Raw genomic sequence first — 21529 nt, 5'->3', positions numbered from 1 at the left:
ACCCCTGTCTCGTAGGCCCATGGTGGCTCCCTTCCACTTATTCCTGCAGCCACACACTCCGTCTTCCTGCCAAAAAAATCCCCATCCAGCTCAAACACGAGTTCCAGCTCGTTTTTCTGCGATTTTCAATCTCCTTGCTCAAAGCTCCATTCACAAAACTGCTTTGGGAGATTGTTGCTTGGTATGTGACTCCTCCAATGATCCAATTAGTTTTTGTTCTAGTTCTTTATTCATTGCAAATTCTTGCTGCTTTGGTGACCCTGTTCTTGAGTTTGCATGTTAAATTTATGAGGTCCCAAGTAATTCTAATGCATGATATAGGCTCTAGGCACTTGTGGGAGTAGTTGCTATCAGTTTGTTGAGTTTGTTTTACTTTTATTTTGAAGTTACTAAAAATTTCAGAATTTTCATAAAAATATGAAGAGGTTTTTCTTGAGGGGCTCTTCTAGCCAAGGCTCCATGGATAAGCAAGCTAAGGAGAAAGAAAAGGCGAAGTATAATCTTCCTCGCGTAGCGGAAGTAAGGCCTTGTGAGTGGCCATGTGATAATTTCTTGAGAGCAGCCGGGATTTATGAAGACTTTTATTCTTTGGGTGAAAATGCAGGCCTCACCGACTTCCTCCACGACCGGATCGAACAGTACCTCTTACTTACCAATACTTTCGTGCAAAACTTTTATTATCATCCTAAGAATTCACCTCCTTCAGTATCTTTTCATTTATATGATGAGGCTAAGGAAATGCCATTACGTAATTTTTGTGCGTTTGTAAAATACCCTTTGAGGGTAGCTTAGATGAACCACATCGTAACAATGTGGATGGTTTCATTGATACTATTACTGTAGGAGAATCGAAGAAGGGTTCCGGTGCAAGAATCACTAGCATAGATTTTCCTGTTTTACGCTACTTTGCCATATTTTCTACTCGATGCTTAATTGGTCATGGAAATAGTGGAAACTTCAATGTTCCTGATATTATTATTCTCCTCCATGCCTTATTCAGTGATAACACTTTTAGCATGGGTCCCGTTATTGCTAAACGGTTAAGCCTAAACCGTACAAAGGGCCCCATCTTTGGAGGTATCTATGTTGCACGCCTTGCTAAACACTTCGAGATACCTATTAGACATGATGAGGAAGAGGAGACACTGCTGCCTCTTACCTTTTTAGATTACAGGAGCATGGTAGCGCATGAGTTTATTGTTTACAATGATGATAGGATGCTCCTATATAACCTGCAATGTAATAAGAAACACAATGAGATTATTACCCTGCCTGCACCTTCTTTGTTTGATTTAACTGCAGGTCATTACCTTGTCTTGCCAGAAGCAGTGTACGCGTACCGAGGCTAGACATCAGCTCCAGAGCCTGAGCCGGAACCACCACTGGACCCATATCGTCCATCATCTTATCAGTGGGATCCGGAGGAGATCTCCAGCCAGTGGCAGTACGAGGATACTCCTCGGTACACCGGGGAGAGTAGCCGCGACCCTTGGGCATAAACCAACTTAGGCCAAAAGCCTAAGCTTGGGGGAGTACCTATTTCCCATCGACTTTACATTCATGTTCACACATTATTCTAGTTGTCGGTGCTCATACTCTTTCATTCTACTATCCATGCTAGTTTAATTTCTTTTTCTAGTTTTCTTCTTGTGTGTTTGATAAACCTTAAAGAAAAACCAAAAAAAATTAGTAAGTTTAATTTCCATGCCTGTAGTAGAAATAATTAAAAGAAAACCCAAAAATATTTCTCATTCTTCTTTTGCTTGTTGGGAGCTTTCCCGTGTAAATAGCTTTATTTCTTTTCTTTTCTTTGGGGGTCAAGACTAGAAGACCATAATAAAAATGTCTAGTGGCTCTTATATGCATGATTGTTGATTTAACCAAGAGCCCATATTACTTTGTCTTCTCTCTTGAATTGAATGCTTGCAGATTCCAGCTTAGTCCAATGCACGTGCACTATTATTATTATACACACCGTTCGGTCGTGCAAGTGAAAGGCAATAATGATGATATATGATGGACTGATTGAGAAGAGAGAAGCTGGTATGAACTCGACCGCTCTTGTTTTTGTAAATATGATGAGTTCATCGTTCCTGATTCAGTCTATTATGAGTAAACATGTTTGCAATGAAAATTAGAGATTATAGTTGCTTATGTCATGTTTAATTAGCTGGGAGCTTATAATGGTTTACCTTGCGTGCCAAGATGCTATTAAAATGGTTGTGATGTGGTATGATAGGGTGGTATCCTCCTTTGAATGCATTGAGTGACTTGACTTGGCACATGTTCACGCACGTAGTTGAAACAAAAATCAACATAGCCTTCACGATATCAATGTTCATGGTTGATTATATCTTAATCATGCTTGCACTCGGTTTTGATTAATTTTAATGCATGTTCATGACTATTGTTGCTCTCTCAGTTGGTCGCTTCCCGGTCTTTTGCTAGCCTTCACTTGTACTAAGCGGGAATACTGCTTGTGCATCCAAACTCCATGAACCCCAAAGTTATTCCATATGAGTCCACCATACCTACCTATATGTGGTATTTACCTGCCGTTCCAAGTAAATTTGTATGTGCCAAACTCCAAACCTTCGAATGAAATTCTGTTTTGTATGCTTGAGCAGCTCATGTATCAACTAGGGTTGTCTGTATCTTCCATACTAGGTGGGTTATTCTCAAGAGGAGTGGACTCTGCTCCTCATTCACGAGAAAATGGATGGTAACCGGGATGCCTAGTCCCATGATGAAAAAGATCAAAGCAAATCAAAATAATTAAACAAAACTCCCCCAGGATTGTTGTTAGTTGGAGGCACTCATTGTTTCGAGCAAGCCATGGATTGATGTTTGTTGGTGGTGGGGGAGTATAAACTTTACCGTTTTGTTTGGGAACTGCCTATAATGTATGTAGCATGGAAGATATCGAGATCTCATAATTGTTATGTTGATAGTGAAAGTATACCGCTCAAAATGTTATTCCTCTCTATTTCAAAATCGAGCTCTGGAACCTCTACAAATCCCTGCTTCCCTCTGCGAAGGGCCTATCTATTTACTTTTATGTTGAGTCATCACCCTCTTATTAAAAAGCACCCGCTGGAGAGCACACTATCATTTTCATGCATTACTATTAATTTATATCGGATATGACTTGACTAGATCTCTTTTACCATGAATTACAATGTTTAGTCAGTCCTTGATCTTTAAAGGTGCTCTGCATTTATGTTTTGCGGTCTCAGAAAGGGCTAGCGAGATACCATCTTGTTATATCATATTATGATTGTTTTGAGAAAGTGTTGTCATTCGAGTTTTATTATTATTGCTCGCTAGCTGATTATGCCATTGATATGAGTAAACATGAGACCTAAGTGTTATTGTGAATATGGTTAGTTCATAATCTTTGCTGAAAACTTGAATGCTGGCTTTATATATTTACAACAACAAGAGCAAATAGAGTTTGTAAAAGTTTTTCTTTATCACTTTCAGTTTGTCAACTGAATTGCTTGAGGACAAGCAAAGGTTTAAGATTGGGGGAGTTGATACGTCTCCAATGTATCTACTTTTCCAAACACTTTTGCCCTTGTTTTGGACTCTAACTTGCATGATTTGAATGGAACTAACCCGGACTGACGCTGTTTTCAGCAGAACTGCCATGGTGTTATTTTTGTGGAGAAACAAAAGTTCTCGGAATGACCTACAAATCCACGGATATAACTTTTGGAAAATATAAAAAATATTGGCAAAAGAATAAATGCCAGGGGGCCGACCCCCTGTCCACGAGGGTGGAGGGCGCGCCCCCTCCCCTGGGCGCGCCCCTTGTCTCGTGGGCCCCCTGCTACTGCACCGACCTCAACTCCAACTCCATATATTCTGTTTCATGGAGAAAAAAAATCAAACAGGAAGTTTCATCACGTTTTAAGATACGGAGCCGCCGCCAAGCCCTAAAACCTCTCGGGAGGGCTGATCTGGAGTCCGTTCGGGGCTCCGGAGAGGGGGATTCATCGCCGTCATCATCATCAACCATCCTCCATCACAAATTTCATGATGCTCACCGCCCTGCGTGAGTAATTCCATCGTAGGCTTGCTGGACGGTGATGGGTTGGATGAGATTTACCATGTAATCAAGTTAGTTTTGTTAGGGTTTGATCCCTAGTATCCACTATGCTCTGAGATTGATGTTGCTATGACTTTGCTGTGCTTAATGCTTATCACTAGGGCCTGAGTGCCATGATTTTAGATCTGAACCTATTATGTTTTCATGAATATATGCGAGTTCATGATCCTATCTTGCAAGTCTATAGTCACCTATTATGTGTTATGGTCCGACAACCCCAAAGTTACAATAATCGGGATACTTCTCGGTGATGACCGTAGTTTGAGGAGTTCGTGTATTCACTATGTGTTAATGCTTTGGTCCGGTACTCTATTAAAAGGAGGGCTTAACGTCCCTTAGTTTTCATTAGGACCCTGCTGCCACGAGAGGGTAGGACAAAAGATGTCATGCAAGTTCTTTTCCATAAGCACGTATGACTATATTCGGAATACATGCCTACATTACATTGATGAACTGGAGCTAGTTTTCTGTCACCCTATGTTATAACTATTACATGATGAATTGCATCCGACATAATTATCCATCACTGATCCATTGCCTACGAGCTTTTCACATATTGTGCTTTGCTTATTTACTTTTCCGTTGCTACTGTTACAATTACTACAGAACTGCTATCATTACTTTTGCCACTATTACCATTACTATCATACTACTTTGCTACTAAATACTTTGCTGCAGATACTAAGTTATCCAGGTGTGGTTGAATTGACAACTCAACTGCTAATACTTAAGAATATTCTTTGGCTCCCCTTGTGTCGAATCAATAAATTTGGGTTGAATACTCTACCCTCAAAAACTGTTGCAATCCCCTATACTTGTGGGTTATCAGCACGCCGCCTCGCCCTCATCGAGAACGGCAAGAAGATAGCCACCATGAGACACCTCACTGAAGCCTATCAACCTGAGGTTGATCGTGCCGCTTCTGGCACGCCGGCTGCTGGAGGGCCTAGCCGGCTTGGTGCTGTCAAGAAGCACGGCGCGGCCATTGCTAGCATGCTGGGGGCCGACCGCCCAGTCTACACCATGCGGCTCGAGAACCTGCATGCCGCCTAGGCGGCAGCAGACAAGCTGGAAGGCTTGGAGGGTGACGAGTTGTGTTGCATGACGAGATGCGTCCAGCAGCTCATCGACGCAGCTGTAGAACGGCAAGAAGCTGGCGCCCGCGCCGAGAATCCCCCCCCCTCGCCGAGAGCATGGCGCGACTTCTCTGCCTCGAAAAGATAAGGAGACGGCTGCAAGCCGCAGCCGGACGCGCTTCACCATCGAGCGCGATGAAGACGGCCGCCCACGAGCTGTGGAGCAGCAAGGGGATAACCCGCCCCGTCCTCCGCCTCGCGGCCGACGATATCCTTCCCCGCCTCCTGTTGGGCATCCTCCAGTCGGCAACTGGCTAGGCTGTCGCGAAGGAGTCGGCGAGAACGAGGCTCGCCACCGGATCGACCGCCTGGCACGATCCCTGGCGCTAGAAGAAGAAGACAATGTCGGCCCACCTTGCTTTGGCCCCCACATCCGTGACGAGCCCTTCCCATAGGGTTCTCGCTCCCTAGAGACATGCCCAAGTACAACGGCTTGATGAAGCTAGAAAATTGGTTTATAGACTACTCCACCGCAGTCAGCATCACAAACGGCAACAGGCGCGTTGCCGTGAAGTAAGTCCCACTCATGCTTCAGGGCACGGCGCGCACCTGGCTGAACAGCCTCAAGCCCTACAGCATCAACAGCTGGCTGGATTTCATAGAGGTCTTCAACCGCAACTTCACCAGCACATAGAAGCGGGCGCCCAAGCCCCGCCAACTTTCCTTGTGCGTCCAAGGCCCGACCAAGTCCAGCCGCGACTACTTGACGTGCTGGGCCGAGCTTCGGAACTCCTGCTAAGGCGTGCATGAGGTGCAGGTCATAGAGTACTTCACCGTCGGGTGCCGAGAAGGCACCCTCCTCAAGCACCGACTTCTCTGCAACGAGCCAGGTACAATCGACAAGCTGCTGATCATAGCGGATAAGTACGCCACTGCCGACTCCTCAATGAAGTCGGAGCTCCGGGTGGACACCTCCGGAAAGGTGCTGCCTCTCGCTCCCAAGACACCGTCCGGCGACGCCAACCGGCGCCCGAATCAGAATGACAACAAGCGCAAGACTCTGATGCCAGCTTCCACTAGCTGGCAGGTGGCCATTGTTGAAGATGAACAGCCAGAGGGGCAGCCAATGCCCAAACGTCAGAAAGGCGGCAGCAGGCTTGGCAGCCCGCCTTCTCCTATGAGTAGACCCTTGATGCTCCCTGTAAGTTCCATAGCGGCACGAAGCCATCCAACCAGACAACTCAGAAGTGTCATTGGCTCACCCAAACCTACAAGGGCGAAGGGCTGCTACCCGCTCCGCCTGCTGGTCCATCGCCTCCGTCCCCTTAACAGCCGGCCGCCCGCCCAGCAGTCAAAGCTATTCAAGACGAGTTCTCTGACGAGCATGCAGCCTATGTTATCTTTACAAGTCAAGTCGATGATAAGCGCAGCCGGCGCCGACAACACCAAGAAGTCATTGCGGTCGCCACTAAACATCCAGAGTTCATGCATTGGTCCGAAAAGCCCATCAGTTGGAGCCGGGTTGATCACCCAGAGGTGATGCCCTCTCCGGGTTCCTATGCTTTAGTGCTGGACGCCACCTTTGCAACTGAGAGGCGGGCTATCCATCTCTCCCGGATCCTGATTGACGGAGGAAGTAGCATCAACATCCTGTACCACGACACAATGTTGAAACTGAATATCAAGGTGAAGCAGCTCCAGCCTAGTCGGATTGTCTTCCATGGCATTGTACCCGGCCTTTCATGCTCGCCAATCAGAAAGATCAAGATAGATGTTCTCTTTGGATACAAGGATCACTTCCACCGCGAAGCAGTCTGGTTTGAGGTGGTGGATCTCGAGAGCCCTTACCACGCTTTACTTGGCCGGCCTGCTCTGGCCAAGTTCATGGATGTGCCCCACTATGCTTACCTCAAGATGAAGATGCCAAGCTCCAAGGGCATCATCACCATAGTCAGGGACTACAAGAAGTCCTCCGACTACGCTGCAGCTAGCAGCCGGCTGGCCGAGTCCCTCGTGATTGCTACTGAAAGAAAGATTCTTGACCGGGTTGTGGCCATGGCCGACAAGCAACCGGACCTGTCACCCAATCCCAAGGAGTCGGAAACTCAGGGCTCCTTCCAACGGCCAAGGAAACAAAGAAGATACCATTGGTCCCGGAGCACCCAGAGAGGTTCGCTCTAGTAGGAACGTACCTGGACAGCAAATAGGAAAGCAAGCTCGTCGATTTCCTCTGTGAGAATCGGGATATCTTCGCATGGTCCCCCAAGGACATGCCGGGTGTTCCGACGGATTTCACCGAGCACAAGCTACATGTCCGATCAGAGCCAAAACCAGTCAAACAGCCCCTCCACCGACTATCAGAGGAGAAGAGAAGAATTGTTGGTGAAGAGATAGCCCGGCTTCTGGCAGCCGGTTTCATTATGGAAGTATTCTTTCTAGAATGGCTTGCCAATCCAATTCTTGTACCAAAGAAGAACAAGAAATGGCACATGTGTATAGATTACACCAGCCTCAACAAAGCTTGCCCCAAAGATCCGTTTACCTTACCTAGGATTGATCAAGTGATAGACTCCACAGCCGGATGCGAGCTGCTGAGTTTCTTGGACGCCTATTTGGTTTACCATCAGATCAAGCTGAACCCGACCGACCGTCTGAAGACCGCCTTCATCACACCATTCAGAGCTTTCTATTACCTGACTATGACATTCGGCTTGAGAAATGCTGGTGCCACTTTTCAGCGTTGCATGCAGAAATGCCTCCTCAAGCAACTCGGAAGAAATGCCCACATTTATGTAGACGATATTGTGGTGAAGACGGAGAAGCGCGGCACCCTGCTAGAAGACCTCCAAGAAACGTTCGATAACTTGCGCCGCTTTCAGATCAAGCTCAACCCGGAAAAATGCGTGTTCGGAGTGCCAGCCGGCTAGCTCCTTGGCTTCCTCGTCTCTGAACGCGGCATTGGATTCAACCCGGTGAAGATCAAGGCCATAGAGAGGATGGAGATTCCCACCCAGCTACAGGACGTCTAGAAGTTCACTAGATGCCTGGCTTCCCTCAACCGCTTCATCAGCCGGCTTGGGGAGAAGGCTCTTTGTCGGTGTCAAAATCGGCGGATCTCGGGTAGGGGGTCCCGAACTGTGCGTCTAGGCGGATGGTAATAGGAGACGAGGGACACGATGTTTTTACCCAGGTTCGGGCCCTCTTGATGGAGGTAAAACCCTACATCCTGCTTGATTAATATTGATGATGTGGGTTACAAGAGTAGATCTACCACGAGATCAAGGAGGCTAAACCCTAGAAGCTAGCCTATGGTATGATTGTTGTTCGTCCTATGGACTAAGGCCATCTGGTTTATATAGACACCAGAGAGGGCTAGGGTTACACAGAGTCGGTTACAAAGGTAGGAGATCTACATATCCGTATCGCCAAGCTTGCCTTCCACGCCAAGGAAAGTCCCATCCGGACACGGGACGAAGTCTTCAATCTTGTATCTTCGTAGTCTTGGAGTCCGGCCGATGATGATAGTTCGGCTATCTGGACACCCCCTAGTCCGGAACTCCCTCAGTAGCCCCTGAACCAGGCTTCAATGACGACGAGTCCGGCACGCATATTGTCTTCGGCATTGCAAGGCGGGTTCCTCCTCCGAATAATTTATAGAAGATTGTGAACACCAGGATAGTGTCCGGCTCTGCAAAAATAAATTCCACATACCACCATAGAGAGAATAATATTACACAAGATCAATCTGCTGACGTATTCTGTGGCGTGACGTCACACCACTTCCAAGCCTTTACTCGAATTCTTTTTATTGTTCCACCTCAGCACGTTTAGTGAGGCGGTTTCCTTGGCACGTCTTGTCGAAGCAGAGATCGTGTTCCCCTTATTCCGGGATTCCCATCAATACGGATGTGGGTAACCCAACATCGCCATTGATTGTGACGCTTGGCAGATAAGCGAGTTTTATCAGGCCGGTGGGGACGCGTGTTTCTGTCCGCCCATATAAGGGGATAAAGATCCAACCCTTTTACCTGCGCCTTCTTCCTCCTTGGCTTATCCATCTCTGCGAACCCGAGCTCCAGTGCCCAAGCCCGCACATCTCACCTCAACCTTCTCCAAATATGTCCGGAGCGGGAGGCAAGTGGATGGCCTCCTCCGTCACGGAGGGGCATATCCAGAAGCTGCGCAGCGCCGGATACTTGTCCAGCGACATCGCGCATCGGCTCCCTGACGAGGGAGAGCTCATCCCCACCCGCAGGCCCCATGAGAGGGTAGTGTTTCTTCCCCATTTCCTCCGCGGACTGGGCTTCCCACTTCATCCTTTTGTCCGGGGGCTCATGTTCTACTATGGCCTAGATTTCCATGATCTGGCCCCAAATTTTATCCTCAACATCTCGGCGTTTATCGTCATGTGCGAGGCTTTCCTCTGCATCCAGCCCCACTTCGGCTTGTGGCTCAAGACCTTCAGTGTCAAGCCGAAGGTTGTGAAGGGCAGCCAAGCGGAGTGCGGAGGCGCCATGGTGGGTAGGATGTCCCACGTTACGTGGCTGGAGGGCACTTTTGTGGAAACCATCAAGGGGTGGCAATCGGGGTGGTTCTACATCACCGAGCCGCGTGACCCCGAATGGGCAGCGGCCCTCGAATTCAGATCCGGCATCCCCACACGGCTCACCTCCTGGAAAGAGAGCGGCCGGATTTGGGGCGATTCGGAGGAGCTGACCGGACTCCAAGCCTGTGTCCAAAAGCTGGTGGACAAGAAGCTCAAGCTCGTCAACGTAGTCCAGGTCATGCTCATCCGCCAGATTTTCCCGTGCCAACGACGGGGCTTCAATATGTGGGAGTTTGATCCGGCGCAGCACCAGACTCTGAATGGGCTCTTCGACACTATGTACGAAGAGGTCTGGAAGGTGCTGTTCAAGGGCGCCGAGGCTCCCACATCCGCTACCGAAGATCGCGGATTCAGCTTGGAGCGTCCAGCTGATGAAGTAAGTTATTCTGTCCTTTATGGGACGCTTGTTTTCCATAGTTTGACTCTATGCGGGATCTAAACTCCCTTTCCTTTGACAAGACTGGCTGAAGAAGGCCGCACGGGACCCAGCTGACGCTCGCCTAACGGGGCTGCTAGCTCCGGCACCCAACGTGGTGCCGGAGAAGAAGGCCAAGAAGAAGGCCACGGGGACTCGGAAGAGTTCCCATTTTCAGGTGCTATCGGATGATGAATCCGAGGCCGACTCCTCACACCAAGGCGAGGAGGAGAAGAAGAAAGCCTCTCCCCCAGCGGGGGGAGGGAAGAAAAGGAAGGCCTCTCCTACAAGGGAGGCCGAAGGGTCCAAGAAGGGAAAAACTCTTCCCCCGGACTGTTCCGCCAACGCTAGTGACGACGACGAGGAGTGGCCTCCAAGGGCCAAGCCTCAGGCGAGATCGTAAGTATCCGGACTCCCAAATAACTTCAAGGTTTATATTTTTCGTCACATAATGTCTTTCTAATGCCGCATACAACCCTGCAGTCCGCCTAAGGATGATCTTCCCGCTTCATCGAGCGGGTCCTTAGGTGCGTCGGATATGGATTCTCTTCCGACTGCCTCTACCCCCCGTGCCGCGGACGACGCCGAGGTGGGGTCCCAGGAAGGGACCTACCAGGAGGAGGAGGCCCCAGAGGTGTCGCAGGACAACCTCCCGGACTTTGCACCGGACTCAGCCCCGAAGGCCACAGTGGCTCCGGAGTCCGGCGGGCGACCCCTTCGTAAGAAGGGCAAGACCGTGACGTCGGCAACCTCCGTCCAACCGGAGGCGCCGGACAATTTGCTGGAGGCGCTTAACGGCGCCTCCATCGAAGAGGAACACCGCACTGTTATGAGTGCGGTGATTCAGAAGGTGCAGCTCGCCAAGAGCGGGCTGACCGAAGCCTGCAGCAGCCTTCTAACAGGCTTTGAGGTAAGAATTTCAATATATGTAAAATAGTACCGCATAGACAGTAGCCCCTGATGCTCGGTTCGTTGTTCGGAAAGAAAAGCCGGACTGAGGATCTATAGAAATATAAACGCAGGAGTCATGAAAATATGTAAATATGGGATTGCAGGCTGTGCTGCTGACCTCCGCTGCACTGACTGCGGAGGTCAATACTTTGAAGGAAAACCTCGAGCGGTCCGAGAACGAGCTCGGCCGTGCCAAGAAGTAGCTCGAGGAAAAAGAAGGTTAGTAGTACCTTACGAAAATTGTACCTTACAGAAAAGGATTTGGTTGCAAAAAATGACAAGGATAACTTGGGTATTGCAGGGGCCACTAACGAGGTGGCGACCCTGAAGGAGGCAGTGGCCGCGACCGAACACAATGCGGCCGCAGAGCGCACCGAGCGAGAGAGGCAGGAGGCGCGGGTGGCGGAGGTACAACAAGAGCTCCAGGATCTCGTGAAAAAACATGAGAGCTTGGAGCGTGATTCGAAGACTCGAGAGACTGAGCTTGCAATGGCTCTTGAGAGTGCCAAAGCCGGTAAGGCCGAAGCCTACAAGGCCCTCCAAGATATTGAGGCGGTGAAGAAAATAGCAGCGGGTAAGGCATTTTTCATGCAAAGTAAGCATGTGAGTGTTAATTACCTGTTGCTTACCCGAATTCGGAGCTCTCCAGGAGCGTTCCCAGATCTTCCTCGCAACGTGTCCAATGTTGCCGCATTCTACCGGGCCAAGGAGGGGAGCTCGACGAGAAGGTCTTCTGGTCTTAGTATGCTGAGGCCGAACATCCGGTGCCCCTTAGCGACCAACTGAAGCAGCTGGTCGAGCTTCACAAGGCGGCCGCACAGGCCATGAGAGGCCTCATTGTCGGGGAAGCTGATCCACGAACACCTATGGGACCGGCGGACTGAGCCCCTTTCGGTTCGGCGGGGGGCGGAGATCGCACGAAGAGCGGATCAAGGCGAAGCACACGAGCGGTTTACCCAGCTTCGGAGCTCTCCGGAGAGATAATACTCCTACTGCTGCATGTCTGAGTGTATTGAGTTCTTGCTCGGGGGCGCTGAGTGCTACAGTACACACTAACTGCTAACGAGACCGAGCGTGAGTGTTTTTCTGCCTTCGAACCCCCCTCTACGTTGCGCATTGGCCTCCTTTTATATGCTAAAGGGGTCTCCGACAGGTGGCAACGTAGACAAGGGTAAAAATGGAAATGGAATTGCGGTTGGTACAACTACCTGTACAGTGTATCATACCTAACCCTGACGGCAGGGGACAAAGGCATTAAATGCCCGTCTACGTCGCCCAAATAGTGCAAAAAGGGACCGTCAGGGACGCCACCGCTCGCCACGATGGCAATCTTGTCAGCGTCGCTTGCCACCGCGCACCGCTGGCTGCACAGCCTCTTGCCACGCGCGCCTGGAAAGGCCCAGGGCGACACGTTGGTGGATGTGCTGGAGCGCGGGTACAGAGTGGTAGCTTGCCGCGGCAAGCGCCTTGCCGCGGTCGTTGTCTTGTCGCGTCCGGAAGCTTGTCGCTCACCGGGCCTCGCCGGGACGCGTGGCGCGTCGCGGCAAGTTCCTTGAGATGCCTTGGTTGGCCTTCCCGGCAAGCTCCTCTTGCCGGGGCCTTGTCTCCTTGGCTTGAATACTTTGTTCTTGAATGGCTCCAAAGGAACCACGGAGGACCTTGGCGGTCACCCGGCAAGCCTTGCCGCGGGGTGCTACAACTGCCCGTGCACAAGTTCGGGATACTAGGGTACCCCTACTCTAGTACACCGACAGGAGCCCCCGGGCCTGGGCCACACACGGTGCCGAGCGCTGTTGGGCCAGGCCCAAAACAGGGCACGGGCACGCGCGGCCTGGGTTACGCCGTATCTCACTCTGTATCCACCGCGCCCTCCCCGAACGGCACGCGTCGAATGCGGCGTCGTGGGAGAGATCGTGGGTGGTTTCTTTATTCGGAAAGACGGAACGTCTGCCCCCTCCCTCTTTATAAGCAGGGGAAACAGGGGCAGTTCGCCCATCTCGCCGGTCGCTATTCCAATCTCAAAAACCTCCGCCGCTCCCCCCTTCTTCCCAAAGCTGAAAGAGAGCAGCGCTCCGCCCCCCATCGCCACCGGCACCACCAACGCCGTCGATCTCTCTCACCACCTCCGCCATGGCTCCGAAAGCCGGGAAGGTTGTGAAGTCGGCCGAGGCGCAGCGGCTCGCGGCGCTGCGAAAGGAGCGGGCAATCTTCCCCCCTCAGCTCGCCGCGAAGGAGCTGAGGGAGTATTACTACCTCTTCTGGTCGACGGAGACGCGAGCGCATCCGCGCACGAAGGTACTCTCAGCTGCCGCTTCGGAACTGGCTCCGAATGGATATCCCTTCTTCGCGTTGTTCTTCTACTGCGGGCTCTGCCCGCCTTTCTCTGAGTTTTTCTGTGATATTATGAACACCTACGGGTTCCGCCTCCTTGACTTCACCCCCAACGCCGTTCTGACCATGGCAGTTTTCGCACATCTCTGCGAAAACTTTGTCGGAGTCTATCCAAATGTAGCTCTTTTTCGCCACTTCTTTATGCCCCGAGTTGAGAGAGGGGAGCCTTTATCCGGCGGAATCGCCTGGATCTCGAGAGCTGGCAAGAAGGAAGCTTATCTGGAGGGAGAGCTCCGCAGCAAGTGGGAGGAATGGAGAGCAGACTGGTGCTGGATTGTCGAGGAGAACCCGCAGCCATTTACCGCCCAGCGCCAAGCCCCAGTAGCGCGCGGCAACGATTGGAGCAACGTGGCCCCGGAAGACGATAGGCTGAAGATTGCCGTCACCCGGATCCTACGCCTCAGGCTTGCCGGGCTCACCGTAGGCGCCGTTGGCGCAGATTTTCTTCGCCGCCGCATCGCCCCTCTGCAGGAGAGGAGGAGACCCGCCTGGGAGTTCCAGAATGCGGCGGATATCATGAGGCTGCGCCCAGGCCTCAACTTCAACTTCACTGTCCTGGAACTGGACGCGATGCTCCTGGAACTGTTCAAGCGCGATCCTCAACATCCCGAAGCGTTCATGTTGCCGAGGGGTGTCGTTCCGCTGTGCAACAACTCCTCGCTCGACCGCATCCGTGCAATGATGCCGCTGTGCGATTCGCATGGAATTGTCCCAACTTGGCAAGAGCCTGCAGACGACGTCGTGCAGGAGTTCTTTGACGGCTTGGTAGAAGTGCCGGTCCGCTCCGATGAACAGAAGAGCCTTACTCGCGACACCACCGATGCGGAGATGCAGCGCATCGCCACTAGGCTGGAAGAGGCGGCGGCAGCAGCTGCCGCGGGCGAGTTTGGATTCACCGTGGAGGAGGCAGAGGCAGCAGAGGCGGCAAGCCTTGCCGAGCGAGAGGAGCTTGCCGGCGAGGGAGAGCTTGTCGGGCCTGAACCTGAGTCGAGCGAGCCCGCTGAGGGCGCGAGCGACTCGTTGAAGATCGACTCCTCCTCTTTCTCACCTTCAGACAGCTCGCCGCAAGCGGAGCCCCCAGCTCCACCAAGAAGGCGTCTCCGCAAGGCCGGGGACGTAGCGGGGCGGCAGACGGGTCAACAGCCGCCGCGCCGCGCGATGCGCTCCACCGTGGCAAGCACTGTTGCCGCGGGAGCACCTCACGCCGCTGCGGCAACTGGAGCGGGGCCCTCCCGGACCACCGCTTCTGCTCCCGCCAAGCGGCTAAGGGAACCTACTCCTCCGCCTTGTCGCGCCGAAGGTGGGCCGGACTTCGACCTCTCCGCGCTCAGCTTCGACGAGGAATAGGAAGAGTAAGATTCTTTGCTGTACTTGTAGTTCTTCAATTCTTCCTATTTTGTCTTGTATCTGATTTGCTTTACTCCGAACCCATTCCTTTTCAGGACTCTGGCCCAGAGAGCGGCGAAGAGAGCCAAGGTCCCGGTGATTGTCATCGAGGACGAACCCACCGCGACAGCAGGGGGTGTGTCCGAGACCACCTTGCCGGACCCGGCAACTATTCCCCAAAGCAGCCCCCAGCGCAGCCCCCAGCGTAAGTATATGGTTTACTTCCTGCTGTTAGGCGCGCATGGGTGCTCTTTTTTTGCTGACATCTGATTCTTGGTTTGCGTAGGAGTAGAGCAGTCTCACCAGGAGTGCCCGGAAGCCGCTCCCGACATGCCCTCTGCTTCGACTACACCGCCAAGGGATGATTCCCCGGCAAGGGAGCGTTCTCCGGCAAGGGACAATTTTCCGGTAAGGGAGAAGTCTCCGACAAGGGGTAGTTCTCCGGCAAGGGACAGCACCAGCGACCCCTCGGTGGCAGAGACCACGGCTGTAGATCCTAGTGCAGGTAATCCTCTTGCTTGAAAACTTCCCTTGGGTTCTTCTTCTTCTGATTTTCTTTTTGAATATTTGCTTGACTTTTCTCCCTTTTCCGGTCATCAGATCCATCTGCCACGGAGCCGATGGAAACCGAGGTCGCCGGCGATGAGAATGTGCGCGGCGATACCAACGACGCCGCTGCCACCGAAGAAGAGGCCGGCACCGATGATCCCGCCGGCGGAGAGGCCGCCAAACCTGCCACCGCAGAAGCTGGCGAGGGGTCCGGCGATCGCACTGACGGCCCGAGGCCACAGGAGCGTCAGGCGCTACGCCAACCGCCGATCCCTCCGCCGCTGCTGCAGCGTCAGGCTCCGAAGAGCCCCAGCCCGATGCCTATTTGAAGGTCGGCGATGGCGTCTTCATCAAGCTCCCCTGGGCGTCGAGCTCCAGGGCGCCGATCGAAGGAGAAACCTTTGATGAAGAGTTGCTCGCCTCCGCTGGGCTGACGCTGGTCGACGCGCCGAGCAGCAGCAGCGGCGAGCCTGAGGAGGAGCAGCTGCTGCGGAAGCTATTGTCGCTCTACCGCGCTCGATAGGCCAAGCTGGTATCCCGAGAAGTGCTTGTCGCGAAGGCAGGAGACGATATCAAGAAGCGCGCGGAGGAGCTCCGAGGCCTCAACCAGGAAGCTCTCCGGTCCCTGGCAAAGGAGCGGGAGCAATTCGCCGAGGAGCGGAAAGCCTTCCTCCTCAAGAAGGCTGAAGTTGAAGAGCAATAGCGGCTTGCTGCCGAGAAGCTGTCTGCGCGGGAAGGTGAGTTGGCGCAATGGAAGGCTAACCTTGACAGCCACGAGGAGGAGCTTGCCGCATGCGAGCAAACATTCGGCGGGGCTCTCAAGGAGCTGGAGACGAAGGTGGCGCAGCTGGAGGCCGATCTCAAGCTGAGCGGCGAGGAGGTTGCTGCGCTCAAGCGTGAGCGCGAGAAGGATGCCTACACCCATGGCGAGCTACAGGGTCGTCTCACCAAGAGGAGCAAGGAGCTTAGCGCCGCCAAGGACTCCAACGCAGATCTTGAGTTGAAGCTGACTACTTTGACCAAGACGCTGGACGGCGCCAGGGAGCAGGAGGTGGCCTTGAAGGAGAAGATCAAGGCCGACGAGGCGCTGCTGGCGAATGCTGCTGCCGCCCAGAACACTTTTAGGGAGAATGTGGAGCACTGGACCGAGGGTCTCGTGGATGTTGCCGCAGCCATCGATAGGGAGCTGGCGCAGCTGGGCATGGAGGATCTCGGGTATTCCTCTGATGAGCACCTCCAACCCAGCACCAAGCTCAGCTTGTTCTTCAAAGGCGTGGCGACGGCCCTCCAGCGACTCCGGGAGAAGATCCCAAAGCAGCTGGCCGACGAGTCGCGCAACATCTGTGCGGGAGCTCTTCAAAAGGTGCTGGTGAAGGTGGCCTTCCGCAACCCAGGCCTCAACCTCACCAACGTCCTCAGGACCTTGCCACCGGATGCTGATCTGGAAGCGCTCAAGACCCTTGTCGCACCCATTGTGGACAAGGTGAGCGGGATCAAGAGGGTTGAGGGCGATCGCGTAGATTAGGTTGCCCGTTTTCTCTTTTTCTTGTCGCTGTTGGTCATGTTATGAGAACAATCTGTTAGAGCTGCGATAAGCTATCTTATCATATGACTCTATTTTGGGTAGCGATTGCTATGTTATTTCCTTTACTTGATTCCATCCTTTGTATGTTTTTGCCCTACGCTTTTAGGGAACTTGTCGGCGTAGGCACCTTAGCCGCGAGCGCTGAGTGCGGGACGTCAGCACCCTGCTGGCGGTGCCGCTATCGACAAGAAACCTTGTCGCAACTAGTCGTAGCTCACTTAAGTTGTTGAGCGGACTCGAAACAAAGTAAGGGCGCAACTAGCTACGAGTTGGTTCCTCCGCGCACAGGTTTTCCATACAAAGCACGGTCGTTCGAGGAAGATAACTTAAAAATTTTAAAACTGATTGCTCAAACTTTAGCAACTTAGTTTTTCTGTCGTTTGCTTCCCGGTAAGGCGAAACTTCCTCGAACGACGCTTGGTCCACACCATTATCTTCTCCTTTCCCCCCGGCAAACTTGTGGGCGAGGGAACCTTCCCTTCTTTGAGAAAGAGAAAGAAGAGAAAATAAAGATATGGGGCCTTACGGCTCGTTATTGCTTACCGGGGGTAGGTGCTGCACAAAGTGTCAGATAACGCATGCAAAGAAAAGTAGAAAGCATGAAATTGACAAGATGTGCGGAGCACATGAGCTTTACTTATGCACGGGGTCTGCGCCTGGCTTCATACAAAGGATTACATGCAACATCGACAAGACTTGTACAAAAGGTGGTTGCCGGAACAGGTTCCGGCAACCGCGCCATACGGGTAAAACTTACGAAGATGCTCAATGTTCCAGGAGTTGCTCACCGAAATGCCATCTTCGGTCTCAAGGCGGATAGCGCCAGGCCTAGTGACTCGTTTCATCCGGTAAGGGCCTTCCCACTTTGGCGTCAACTTGTTGGAATTCTTGGCGGACTGAACGCGCCGAAGAACAAGGTCGCCTTCCTCGAAACTTCTGGCATTAACTTTGCGGCTATGGTAGCGGCGCAAAGCTTGCTGGTATCGAGCAGCTCGTACAGCGGCCTGAAGACGGTCCTCCTCAAGGAGCAGCGCGTCATCTTGTCGCAACTGCTCTTGCTCAAGCTCATCATAAGCGAGCACTCTAGGTGACCCGTATACGAGTTCCGTGGGGAGAACTGCCTCTGCTCCATAGACTAGAGCGAAAGGTGTCTGGCCAGTGGCTCGATTTGGCGTCGTCCATTCTGCTATGAACTCCGCCAATGCTCTGCTTTGGATAGTCGAAGTGCTCTCAAACTTGAGGCCAAAGCTTGACAGTTCCAGTGCCCACTCGACAATCCTGCCTGTTGCTTCTGGATTTTGCAGTATCCTCTTCAGCGGAAAACGAGTGACGACTGTGATCTCATGTGCTTGGAAGTAATGGCACAACTTTCTCGAGGCCATGAGAAGGCCGAAAAGCAATTTCTGCACACCAGAGTACCTTGACCTAGCCCCCTGCAGAAGGGAACTGACAAAGTAAAGTGGGCGCTGCACCATTCTTTTCTGCATCTTCTCACGCGCCTGCGCAGATCCATTTTTGTCGGGACCAGAGCTTGCCGATGAAGTCCCCTGCTTGTTGCTGGATGCAACTGCCGTGGTTGCTGGCTCATCGTCCGCCTCCCTCTCCGCTACTAACGCAGCACTAACCACTCGATTGGTTGCCGCTATATATAGCAGCAACTTCTCTTGTGGCTTAGGTGCGACAAGTGTTGGAGTGGAGGACAGGTATCTCTTTAAGTCCTACAGTGCAGCCTCCGCTTCCGGAGTCCATTTCATTGGACCTACCTTTTTAAATATTTTACAAAATGGCAGGGCGCACTCAGCAGACCTAGAGATAAACCTGCTGAGAGCAGCTACGCAACCGGCAAGTCTTCGTACATCCTTGACGCGCTTTGGTGCTTCAATCTGCTCAATGGCCTTGATCTTGTCGGGATTGGCCTCAATTCCCCGCTGAGACAAGAAGAACCCGAGAAGCTTGCCGGAGGGGACTCCAAACACACACTTCTCGGGGTTAAGCTTGAGGTTGATCTTGCACAGATTTGCAAAGGTTTCGTCTAAATCTTGAATCAGAGTCGCCTTGTCCTTGCTCTTGACCACTATGTCATCCATGTAGGCTTCCACATTTCTGTGCATTTGCGGCTCAAAAGCGTCATGGACTACCCTTGCAAATGTTGAACCAGCATTCTTTAAACCGAATGGCATCCGTACGAAACAGTATGTGCCACATGGGGTGATGAATGCGGTCTTCTCCTCATCCTCTTCTGCCATGAAGATCTGATGGTATCCTGAGTATGCATCAAGAAATGAAAGCAAGTCACATACGGCCGTGGAGTCAACAATCTGGTCGATGCGCGGCAAGGGAAATGGGTCTTTGGGACAAGCTTTGTTGACATCGGTAAAGTCGATACAAAGCCTCCATTTCCCTTTTGCCTTGCGCACGACTACAGGGTTGGCCAACCACGTAGGATGGAGTACTCCTCTGACAAGGCCTGCTGCTTCCAATTTCTTGATTTCTTCTGTGATGAATTCTTGGCGCTCCACTACCTGCTTCCTAACTTTCTGCTTGACGGGCCGCGCATGAGGACAAATGGCAAGATGGTGCTCGATTACTTTCCTGGGAACACCGGGGATGTCAGACGGTTGCCACGCAAATACGTCGACGCTCGCCCGCAGGAAAGCAACGAGCGCGCTTTCCTATTTAGGGTCGAGAGTGGCACTGATGGTGAAGGTACCACCAGTGCCATCCTCCTTGGCGACACCTTCTTGGTCTCTGGTGGAGCTGCCATTGTCTTATTACACTTGCCGGTGGAACTCGATGGTGCGTCCTCGACGGTAGCGCAGCACTCCGAAGAGGTGCGCTTGCCGGAGTGGGCATCAGAACTCTTGCCGGACTTGGTCTTCTTCTTCCCCCCGGGAGCTTCAGCGGCAAGTGACTTGCGATCTGTTGCGGCTTCTGCTTCCCGGTAGATCTTGTCGGCGCAGATAAGAGCATCCTTGTTGTCGCCAGGGATAGAGATGACATTTATCGGGCCTGGCATCTTCAGCATGTTGTATGCATAGTGAGAGGCTGCCATGAATTTGGCGAGTGCTGGACGGCCGAGTATCCCATTGTAAGGCAATGGAAAGTCAGCAACGTCAAAAGTGACCCTCTCAGTCCTGAAGTTCAACTCGCAGCCAAATGTCACCGGCAACGTGATCTTTCCCTTTGGCTTGCTCCTTCCCAGATTGATTCCTTGGAATGTGCCGGTCTCTTCGAGCTCGCCATGAGGGATCTGGAGTTTCTGGAGTACCGCGGAGGAGATCAGGTTCAAGCCGGCCCCGCCATCAACTAGCATCTTAGTGACCTTGAGGTTGCGGATAGTTGGTGAAACCAACATCGGCAAGCACCCGACCGCAGTTATGCGATCAGGGTGGTCCTCAATATCAAAGATGATAGGCGTGCTGGACCATTTCAGAGGCTTGCGTGACTCGACGGGTGGTTCTGTTGCATTGACTTCCCACACCCACCACTTGAGCTGGCGGTGTGAAGTATGCAGAGAAGCACCACCGTCAACGCACAGGACCTCTGTGGCTTTCTGGAACTCCTGCTCATCGGTCTCGTCATCATCCATATCTTCATCGTCGTCGTCATCTTCATCCTTGTCGCGGCCGCGGGGAGGTCTATCTCCTTGCCGCTGCTTGGCCTTGCCGCGGCATCCTCCTCGGTCAGGGCGTTTCTTGCCGGCTCCTCCAGCACCTTCCTGGGCCTTCTCCTTGTCGCGTCGCTCGTATTCAGCCTTTGGCTGCTCGACAAGCTGCTCGACCTTCTTGCAGCTCTGGAGGTCATGGCCCTTGGTGCGGTGGATCTTGCAGTACTGCTTGTTGGTGCCGTCCTGCTTGTCGGCGACCGCCAGAGCCTGGTAGTTGGTGCCTGCAGCAATCTCCCCGCTGGAGCTACCAGCTTTGGCTTTCTTGGCGCCACCTCCGTTGCCGGACTGCTCAACAACTAGCACATCTTTGCCTTTCTTCTTCCTGTTGTTCCGCCGCCGGTTTTTCTTTGCTGGGGCAGCCTCCTCACTATCAGATCCTCCTGCTTCTGTATTCTCTTCGGGGAGTTTCCTCCCTTCCTCAGCACGTGCACACTTGTCGGCCAGGGCATATAGCTCACTGACATCTCTGATCTTGCACATCGCCATCTCCTCCCGCATCCTGCGGTTTCGCACGTTCTGATGGAACGCGCTGATTACCGCGGCAGGGTGGACATCTGGGATGTTGTGCTGTACGCGGCTGAATCTTTGAATGTACTTGCGTAGGGGCTCTCCTTCCTTCTGGGCGAGCAGATGAAGGTCGCTCTCTTGGCCATGAGGCTTGTGGCCGCCTGTAAAGGCGCCAACAAACTGATGGCATAGGTCTGCCCAGGAGGATATGGAGTTGTTCGGCAAGTGCATGAGCCAGGATCTGACATTGGGCTTGAGCACCAGCGGGAAGTAGTTGGCCAGGAT

The sequence above is a fragment of the Triticum aestivum genome, chromosome 7B, assembly GCF_018294505.1.
Source record: "Triticum aestivum cultivar Chinese Spring chromosome 7B, IWGSC CS RefSeq v2.1, whole genome shotgun sequence".
Taxonomy (NCBI): Eukaryota; Viridiplantae; Streptophyta; class Magnoliopsida; order Poales; family Poaceae; genus Triticum; species Triticum aestivum.
The sequence above is the reverse complement of the archived record's forward strand: the minus strand, read 5'-3'. Positions refer to the sequence as shown.